Source organism: Podarcis filfolensis, assembly GCF_964270895.1.
Source record: "Podarcis filfolensis genome assembly, chromosome: 11".
NCBI classification, from domain to species: Eukaryota; Metazoa; Chordata; class Lepidosauria; order Squamata; family Lacertidae; genus Podarcis; species Podarcis filfolensis.
The window spans coordinates 51,461,553-51,471,232 of record NC_139613.1 but is presented as its reverse complement, the minus strand read 5'-3'; the positions used below and the strand labels follow the sequence as shown (position 1 = coordinate 51,471,232).

Below are 9,680 nucleotides of genomic sequence, written 5' to 3'. Positions count from 1 at the left end.
GGCCAACCACAAGATTTTGCTAAAATAACCAAGGGATCCAGAACTCTATAATATAAAAGTTGTTGTTGGCTAAAAAGGAAAATCTCTCTAGGCATTATGTTGCCCAAAACATGGTCTTTAACTTTGCAGAAAGAGGAAATGGAGCAAAAAAAAAAGCCTGAATATGGGTAGTCAGTCAGGGGGATTAAGAAACCAGAGAGGAATGTGTGTTGTCTGGTGGAATGTATCAGTACGCCTCTCCTAGCTTTATGGATAGACCTTCAGTCTGAATATATACAAAAAGGAACATCAACAAAGATGAGAAATTGACTGCAGTGGTACTTTGATTCTCAAACTTAATCTGTTCCGGAGGTCTTGTTAGATAGTAAAATTCATGTTAAATTGCTGTTTTAGTGGTTGTTTTTAAAAGTCTGGTACGGATTAATCCGTTTTACATTACTTTCTATGGGAAAGTGTGCCTTGGTTTTGGAACGCTTTGGTTTTGGAACGGACTTCTGGAATGGATTAAGTGTGAGAACCTCGGTACCACTGTGTTTGAAGGTGTCTTCTATTTGAAGGGCTGCCTTTTCCAAGTCCATTTCCGAAGACTCTTCGAGTTCCGAAACATTTGAAAACCGAAAACTTAATACGGAAGCCTCAGTACAGAAAACTCAATACAGCATGTTCGACTTCCGAGGTGTGTTTGAAAACTGAAGCATTTACTTCCGGGTTTACAGTGTTCGAACACCAAAATGTTCGTCTACAGAGACGTTTAAACCCGAGGTATCACTGTATGCTTCCTTTCACTTATTTATAAACCATTTTGGTTTTCGAAATTATTTTAAGTAACATCATAAATAAAACATTACAGTTAAGCAAATGCTTGATTTAGGGGTTCCATAATCGGAAGCAGAACATCTACAAAATAGTATGTAAACAAAATTTTTGCACTTTATATAATCACAATGTAAAATCCACTTCAGGAGACGTCCCTTCATTGCTGAAGCCTTGTTCTTCTTCTCCTTAAACAAAACAAAACAGCAAAACATATATCAAATTCAAATATTGGCCTAAAATAAATGTAAAGTATTTTTTAAAGCATTCATATGTGCTGACAACATACATTTTACATACATTGTTTTCCAAGGTTCTCCCCACCCCTCCTAATGGACTGTAACAATAAAACACAGAGTCACCAAAGAGGAGAGATGGAAAATGCCCATTAAAGAATTTTCTTGATCCTGTGCCATTATGGGATTATTTTTACAGCATAATGTTGAGAGCTTTGTCTAGACTAGATTTACAGAACCCTGTTAAAACAGCGAGGGCTTGCTTTTTCGTCCATGATAAATTCTCACGTGCTTTGTCCCAGTTCTTCACTCTAACTGCACTCACCTTTCCCTCTCTGCTTAATTCTCATCCTTTTCTTTTGTTTTATCTGGCCTTTGTTATCATTGCTAATGTTAAAACTGCCTTTGCTAGTTCTAATTGTTTTATGGTTTTGTGAGTTGCTGTGCTCCAAAAGGTGGCACAGAAGTAGTTTTATAAATACAGAGAGCTGTCACTTAAGTTATTTGCGAGCAGTCATTATAACACCTTTCATTGCCATCAAACGGCACCTGCGATGACAGATGAGAAACCTCCTTTTATTTCTCTCTGTGTGTGTCTGTGTGAGAGAGATATGTATATATATCTCATGCTGTCAACTACAGCAAGATCAGTTTCTTTTCCAATATTATCTTTCCTCTTCTGTTAGCCCTACTGGGTTTCTAGCAACTGGTATGGATGGGGAAGCAGACCTTGCAGAATCAGCAAATCTCAACACACAAACACACACACTTCTGGTTGACTTAGCCAAAGTGCGGCCGACACCTCAGGCAATAAATACTTTAATTGCATTTTGTCTGGCTCTAACACGATGGACACCCAATGGGTGGGGTAGGAAATGATTTTAATGACAGAACTTGGTACCTAGCTGTCTTGGAACTATAATATTTTGTTGCCTCCAAGAAATAGTGTGTTTGCCTCGGGCAAGTTTATACTTGCTGGCTCCTATTCTAGTTTTTGTATTGTGCTTAGGACCTGCACCAGCTACCCCAAGATTTAAGACTGAAGTCTACAAGAAAGCTTTGCTCAGGCATTGTGCCTGAGCAGGGAGCCTCATTGTGGGGCTGCACACACTGCTCTTGGCCCCCAATGCCTCCATCCCCACCACCTTGATCCCTGTTTATCCCACGTGGTGAGGCAAAACTCTGCAGAGAGTTTTCAACCACCTTTGCTTGCAAGCAAGTAACAGCAGAGGAAACTGCCTTATACCAAGTTAGACGATTGGTCCAGCACATAGGTAGGCAAACTAAGGCCTAGGGGCCGGATCCAGCCCAATCACCTTCTAAATCCAGCCCGCGGACGGTCTGGGAATCAACGTGTATTTATATGAGTAGAATGTGTCCTTTTATTTAAAATGCATCTCTGGGTTATTTGTGGGGCCTGCTTGGTGTTTTTACATGAGTAGAATGTGTGCTTTTATTTAAAATACATCTCTGAGTTATTTGTGGGGTTTAGGAATTTGTTCATTTTTTTTCCTTCCAAAATATAGTCCGCCCCCCCACAAGGTCTGAGGGACAGTAGACCGGCCCCCTGCTGAAAAAGTTTGCTGACCCCTGGACTCCAGCACATAGTGCTGTCCACTCTGACGGGCAGCTGCAATCCAGGGTTTTGGGAAGGCTCTGGGCTGCTCCCAACAGAATATTAAAAACACAATAAAATATCAAACATTAAAAACTTCCCTAATTAGGGCTGCCTTCACATGTCTTCTAAAAGTCAGGTAGTTGCTTATTTCCTTGACATCTGATGGGAGGGCGTTTCACAGGGCAGGTGCTGCTACCGAGAAGACCGTCTGTCTGGTTCCCTGTAACCTCACTTCTCACAGTGAGGGAACCACTAGAAGGCCCTCGGAGCTGGACCTCAGTGTCTGGACTGAACGATGGAGGTGGAGATGCTCCTTTAGGTATATTGGGCTGAGGCCGTTTAGGGCTTTAAAGGTCAGCACCAACACTTTGAATGGTGCTCGGAAATACATGCTGTGGCTATGAGTGTTCTCCCTACCTGGGGTGAGGAATGGAGAAGCTGCTTTGGAGTTCCAGTCTAAAACAGGGGCTCCTGTGTCTCCTTGTGGTTCTTGCATCCTCAGCTGTAGCTCTGGGGTTAGGACTGGGTGCTTATAGATGTAGTCCTGAGGCAGGTTGCCAACCCTGAGATAACTGCTAGTAAAACACCCTTCTAGGCTTGCTATACATCAGGAAAATTCCTAACATGTCCTGGTTTTTGGGTGTAAAAACAGCGGTAGGGGGGAATTTTGCCGAATCGGCAAATGTCAGGGAAAACACAGATGTACGGCAATGTGATGGAAAAAGCAGTGGAAACAGCTCCAAAAGCTTGAGGGAGGTTTCCCAAAAAAAGGCTAAGCAATTTTGGTGGCTTCCTTTAAAAAAGCTCAAAAAATTTGGGGTCTTCGTAAAGAAAGCTCAACTTTGCGGATGTCAGGAATTTTACTTTTTTTGGGGAAAAAGTAAAGGTAAAGGACCCCTGTATGGTTAAGTCCAGTCAAAGGTGACTTTGTGGTTGCGGCACTCATCTCGCTTTTCAGGTCAAGGGAGCCAGTGTTTGTCCACAGACAGATTTCCAGGTCATGTGGACCGCAGGACTAAACTGCGTCTGGCGCAATGGGACACCGTGATGGAAACCAGAGTGCACAGAAATGCCGTTTAGCTTCCTGCCACAGCAGTATCTATTTATCTACTTGCATTGGCGTGCTTTCAAATTGCTAGGTTGGCATGAGCTGGGACAGAGCAAGGCGAGCTCACTGTTTCACAAGCCCAAGAGGCTCAGTGGTTTAGACCACAGCGCCACCCATGTACCAAATAAACAAGCACACAATCACAGATAGGTCCACCCGCCATTGTGAGGCTCAAAGCAATAAGATGATGCCTCCCCAGCTGTTGCCATTGGCTGTGGGTTTCTTGTGATGTCACAAAAGCACTTGGCAACTGAGTGGATATAAAGGCAGGCCAAGGGGGAAGCCCTTTTCTATTTCCAGCAGGACACACCTGGCAATGGATGTGACATTCAGCACTGCCCAGGTTTCTGCCACTTGGAGGAGGCAAAGTGGTGAATGGAAGGAGGCAATCCTCTGGCAGTGGGATTCTAGGGAGCGATAATAAGGCAAGTTTGCTTGCTTGAAGGCTGCTGATATCTGTGGTTGGAAACTGGTGGACGTCTCATGATGGACCTAAGAGAAGCTGCCAGATGTTGGTGGATGGAAGCCAGTGGCTTTTGGATTCAGAAATTGGTGGAGGCTACAAGGCTAAAGCAGACTGATGTTTGTGGATGTCGGCTGATGGAAGTTCACCTTTGGAAGACAGTCATCAGAAGCCAGTGGATATTTGTGGATTAAAGCCAGGGCACAAATGTGAATGGATATTTTTGGGGGGGGATGTCAGCTGGTATATGTTTCTGGGAGTAAATGGGAGGCTCCAAATGTGGTTGAGGCAGAATGGTGTTTGCATGTGCACAAATGTGATGTGTGAAAGGTAGATATTCATGAATAGATGGAACCCATGGGAGGAGGGATATTGGTTTCATGGAAACAAAGAATCAGGGAATCGAGTTTGGGAGGGACCATGAGGGTCATCTAGCCCAACCCCTTACAGTGAAGGAATCTTTTGCCAAATGTGGGGCTCAAACCACTGGTGTGCTTCCAAACTGCTAGGTTGGCAGGAGCTGGGACAGAGCAAAGGGAGCTCACTCCATCGCACTGATTCGAATCGCCAACCTTCTGATCAGCAAGCACTAGGCTCAGTGGTTTTTTCTTAAATATGGCAACCCAATTCCCTTCCCACTTCACTGGAAGCCTTGGCTGTTTGCGTAAAATTTCCCTGGTTTGCCCAACACCAAGTCACACTTGTGTGCTCTACGTTCTATGGCAGAGGTTTTCAACCTTTTTGAGTCCTTGACCAACCACATTTTTTTCTGTGGCTCCCCTGTGGAATACAGGGGAATCCCCCCTTAGGTGGGACTTCCATTCTGGGCCACTGCATCACTTGAACACGCATAAGTGGGGATTCCCCCGTTCCGCCCCTTTCGGGTGCCATTTTCAGCATATGTGTAAGTGGGAGCATTCATGCCAATCCCACACATGTGGGGAATCCCCTGTACCCGGTAAAAACTTGTTTTGTCATTTAGTGGTTTTGCCTATCAAGATTGAAATTTAAGCAGCACAGCTTTGAAAGGGCTTTCTTAAAATTATGAGCCATTCACTGCCCTTCTCAGTGTTGTTTTTATAAGGTGGCACCCAATAAACTAAAACTGAAGCAGGATTTCTACACAGCCTCAACGGGCAGTGGCTCAGTGAATCAGGGCTCCCCTCAGCAGCCGGGATCATAGAGATGGGCTAGAGAGGCGCACACTCGGGGAGCACTCTTTCAAAGGCGACCAGCATCACATAGCACCAAGATACATGAAAAAGTAGAGAAGCGCATCTTCTTCTTTGAATGAAAGAATCGTTATTTGTGTCATCCATTGGACATAGGAATTAAACAGGGGTCAGCAAACTTTTTCAGCCGTGGGCTGGTCTACCGTCCCTCAGACCTTGTGGGGGGCCAGACTATATTTTTTTGGGGGAAATGAACAAATTCCTATGCCCCACAAATAACCCAGAGGTGAATTTTAAATAAAAGCACACATTCTACTCATGTAAAAATACCAGGCAGACTCCACAAATAACCCAGAGGTGCATTTTAAATAAAAGGACACATTCTACTCATGTTAAAACAATGATTTCTGGAACATCCGTGGGCCGGATTGAGAAGGCGATTGGTCCGCATCCGGCCCCTGGGCCTTAGTTTGCCTGCCCCTGCAATCAAACAACAATACGATATAATAATAATAATAATAATAATAATAATAATAATAATAATAATAATTTATTTGTACCCCGCCCATCTGGCTGGGTTTCCCCAGCCACTCTGGGCGGCTTCCATAGAAACCAAAAAACACTAAAATATCACACATTAAAAACTTCCCTGAACTTAAGCTGCCTTAAGATGTCTTCTGAATGTCAGGTAGTTGTTTATCGCTTTGACATCTGATGGGAGATATACAAACAATAGAAACAAAAGTCCATTATATAAAATACATTTTAGGGTTTTGAATCAATAATCAAATAGTGGACCTTATTCTGATTTCCCCAACTAAAAACCTTGCCACCTTTACTGTCACCTGCTCATCTTGATCAGCCATGAGAAAGGATGCTGTGGCAGTGGTTGGGCAACCCGGAATGGACAATGAAAGAGGGGTGATAATCTGCTTGGATTGTTTAGTTTTCCATGATAGAAGACTGTGCAGAGCAGGATACAGAACTTGTGGCCCTCCAGATATTGTTGGACTACAACTCCCAGTATCTCTGAACGTTGACTGTGCTGGCTGGGGCTTCTGGAAGCTGAAGTCCAGGAACATCTGGAAGCCCCAGGTTGCTCACTTCTGCTGTAGGGGACAGAAATTGGACTAACTGGATACTCAGGTGAAAGTGAAGGTTGGGGAATTGCATGCTCCACTATAAAAATGGATGTCTCATTGATACATGGATAGAAGGGCATTGGGAATATTTACATCAGAAACAAAAAAATGGGACGCCTTAAAAAATGAGCCAAATGTTATGCATCTTGTCAGTTAGGGACTTCTTAATTTTTTAAAAATGGAAACTGTACAATATAATGATAGCTGTTTATCAACCTACTTTTACCCCAGACAATGGGCTATGTTTTAAAACATGCAATTCTTTAAAAAAAGCCGCTTTAAAACAAGTTCTTGAAAGACATTAAAACATTTTCCTGTTCATTTATAATCTTATAACATGGCATAATTTTCAGCCGGGCTTGCAAGAACAAAAGAATGAAATCATAGAATCATTAAGACATTTTTATGAACGTAAAACCTGTTGATTACATCTAATTGTAGGGATCTGAGACTTTCTGACTGCTCTTGGGATGTGAATAGCCTGCTAATGGCTTTGGCGGAATGTGTCAGAAAACTGCTCAAAGATTCCTTTTTTGGGGGGGGAACGAATTCTGGCAAGAAGATTTCTATCCTGGCTATTTTGCCTGATTTAATGTCATTTGATTAAATTATGTAGGTAAACATCTATAACACACACAAAACGTTTCCATTTTTTGTGCATCTGAAGAACAGCAATGCTTTACAAAATAGATTAACTTCTTGCATAACTTTCAAACAACTGCAATATGTTTACAAAATTGACAGCAAAATGAATGTCCTGTTATTGTACAGAAATGGGGTGAGGATGCTTTGCCCCTGGGTGTTGCTGAACTCCAACTCCCATCAGCCCCAACCAACATGGCAATCCATCTTAATCTAGGATGCAGAATGTTGCTGAAGGACAATTCCTTCCCCCTTGACAATGGGCGTAACCAGGATTTTTGTTAGGGAGAGGTAGGCCTTTTGTTAGGGGGGGGCAGAACCCCAGTTAGCTATGCATTTGTATTGATTTTTGTTGATTGGAGGGGACAGCTACCCCCTCCCCCCTTGACCACGCCCATGCCCTTTGGTTACGTCTCCCTTTGGTTTAGGTCTCCCTATATGAATCAGTGAAAGCCTTGAATGGTTCCAAGATTATTTGGGAGATTTATTTATTTTAATGCCTGATGTTTTTATTTTGTTTTTAGATATGCTGTAAGCTGCCCAGAGTGGCTGGGGAAACCCAGCCAGATGGACGAGGTAAATAATAATAATAATAATAATAATAATAATAATAATAATGTTATTGTTATTGTTGTTGTTGATGTTGTTGTTGTTATTTCAGCATTAAATATTCTGAACACTTCTCGAAGGTGTTGGGAGGGGAAAAGGGAATCAAGTCTTCATTTGGAACGACATTGCTTTAGGGCTGCAACAATGCACAATGGGTGGTCACAGGAGTTTTCGCAAGAGAAAAATCCTGGGGCTCCTCCGCCATCTAATGGCGAAAAGTATACCGACGGCATTTTTTATTTTGCACAGAATGCCTTGCTGCTACTCAGATCTATTTGCAGCAGGCGAGGAATACCCCTGAATATTTATTTATTTATAAAAGTGTTTGTATCTTGCCAGTTCATACAATATAACTAGATGCGATACAGAATACACAGGATGCGCTGTGGTCTAAACCACTGAGCCTCTTGGACTTGCCAATCAGAAGGTCGGCAGTTTGAATCCCCGCAGCGGAGTGAGCTCCCGCTGCTCTGTCCCTGCTCCTGCCAACTTAGCAGCTTGAAAGCACGCCAGTGCAAGTAGATAAATAGGTACCTCTGCAGCAGGAAGGTAAACGGCGTTCCATGAGCTCTGGTTTCCGTCACAGTGTCCCATTGTGCCAGAAGCTACTGTTAGGTCCATCATGAGACGTCCGCAGCAGCCTTCCAGCAAGCAAAGTTGCCTTATTATCTCTCCCTAGCATCCCACTGCCTGAGGATTGCCTCCTTCCATTCATCAGTTTGCCTCCTCCAAGTGGGAGAAACCTGGGCAGTGCTGAATGTCACATCCATTGCCAGGTGTGTCCTGCTGGAAATAGAAAAGGGCTTCCCCCTTGGCCTGCCTTTATATCCACTCAGTTGCCAAGTGCTTTTGTGACATCACAAGAAACCCACCGCCAATGGCAACAGCTGGGGAGGCATCATCTTCATTGCTTTGAGCCTCCAATGGCAGGTGGACCTATCAGTGATTGTATGCTTGTTTATTCAGGAAGTGGGTGGCGCTGTGGTCTAAACCAGTGAGCCTCTTGGGCCTGCCAATCAGAAGGTCAGTGGTTCGAATCCATGCGAAAGGGTAAGCTCCCGTTGCTCTGTTCCAGCTCCTGCCAACCTAGCAGTTCGAAAGTACACCAGTGCAAGTAGATTAATGGGTACCACTGTGGTGGGAAGGTAAATTGCATTTCCGTGCACTCCGGTTTCCATCACAGTGTTCTGTTGAGCCAGAAGTGGTTTAGTCATGCTGGCCACATGACCCAGAAAGCTTTCTGTGGACAAACGCTGGCTCCCTCAGCCTGAAAGCAAGATGAGCACCGCAACCCCATAGTTGCCTTTGACTGGATTTAACCATCCAAGGATCCTTTACCTTTCTCTCTCTCTCTCTCTCTCTCTCTCTCTCTCTCTCTCTCTCACACACACACACACACACACTGTACATATGGTGATTTAACTCTCTTTTATTAATTTAACCTTTGTATGTTTTAAAGTACGGTCGTGGATTTTTCTCAGTTTTATTGTTTGCTCTTTTTGTAAACTACTTTGAGGGTTTTGGGCGTTGTGTTTTTTTACAATCAAGCAGCATATACGTTTCATGGAATAAAATAAATAAACAATAAATCTAACAACAATCATTAAAATGATTGGCTGATTAAAAAGCCTAAACATTTGCATCATGGGCATTAAAAAATAATAATGATCCAACAAACGCCTGGAAAACAAAAGTGAGGGTGGCTGCTGAATCTCTGTTGGAAGAGGGCTCCACAGCAGGAGATCAGCGACACTCAATGCCTCTTTTCTCTAGCAACAGAGGCAGCTGCCTCCTCCTGCTCTCTCTCTCTCTTCACTCTGTCCCCTGCCTGTGGGAATGTTAAGGATGGTAGGGAACGATATATTGAATAAGTATTA

The 9,680-nt window shown here is 43.4% G+C and overlaps 1 long non-coding RNA gene across 1 annotated transcript; it reads right to left on the bottom strand.

Moving 5' to 3' along the window:
- Positions 1-927: 927 nt before the first annotated feature.
- On the bottom strand, positions 928-8,576 carry LOC310745156. The gene is made up of 3 exons (XR_014539996.1): positions 8,338-8,576; positions 3,085-3,230; positions 928-1,001 (listed from the first exon to the last, which is right to left on the bottom strand). It is a non-coding gene; the product is annotated as an uncharacterized lncRNA (long non-coding RNA).
- Between the last annotated feature and the right edge of the window lie 1,104 nt (positions 8,577-9,680).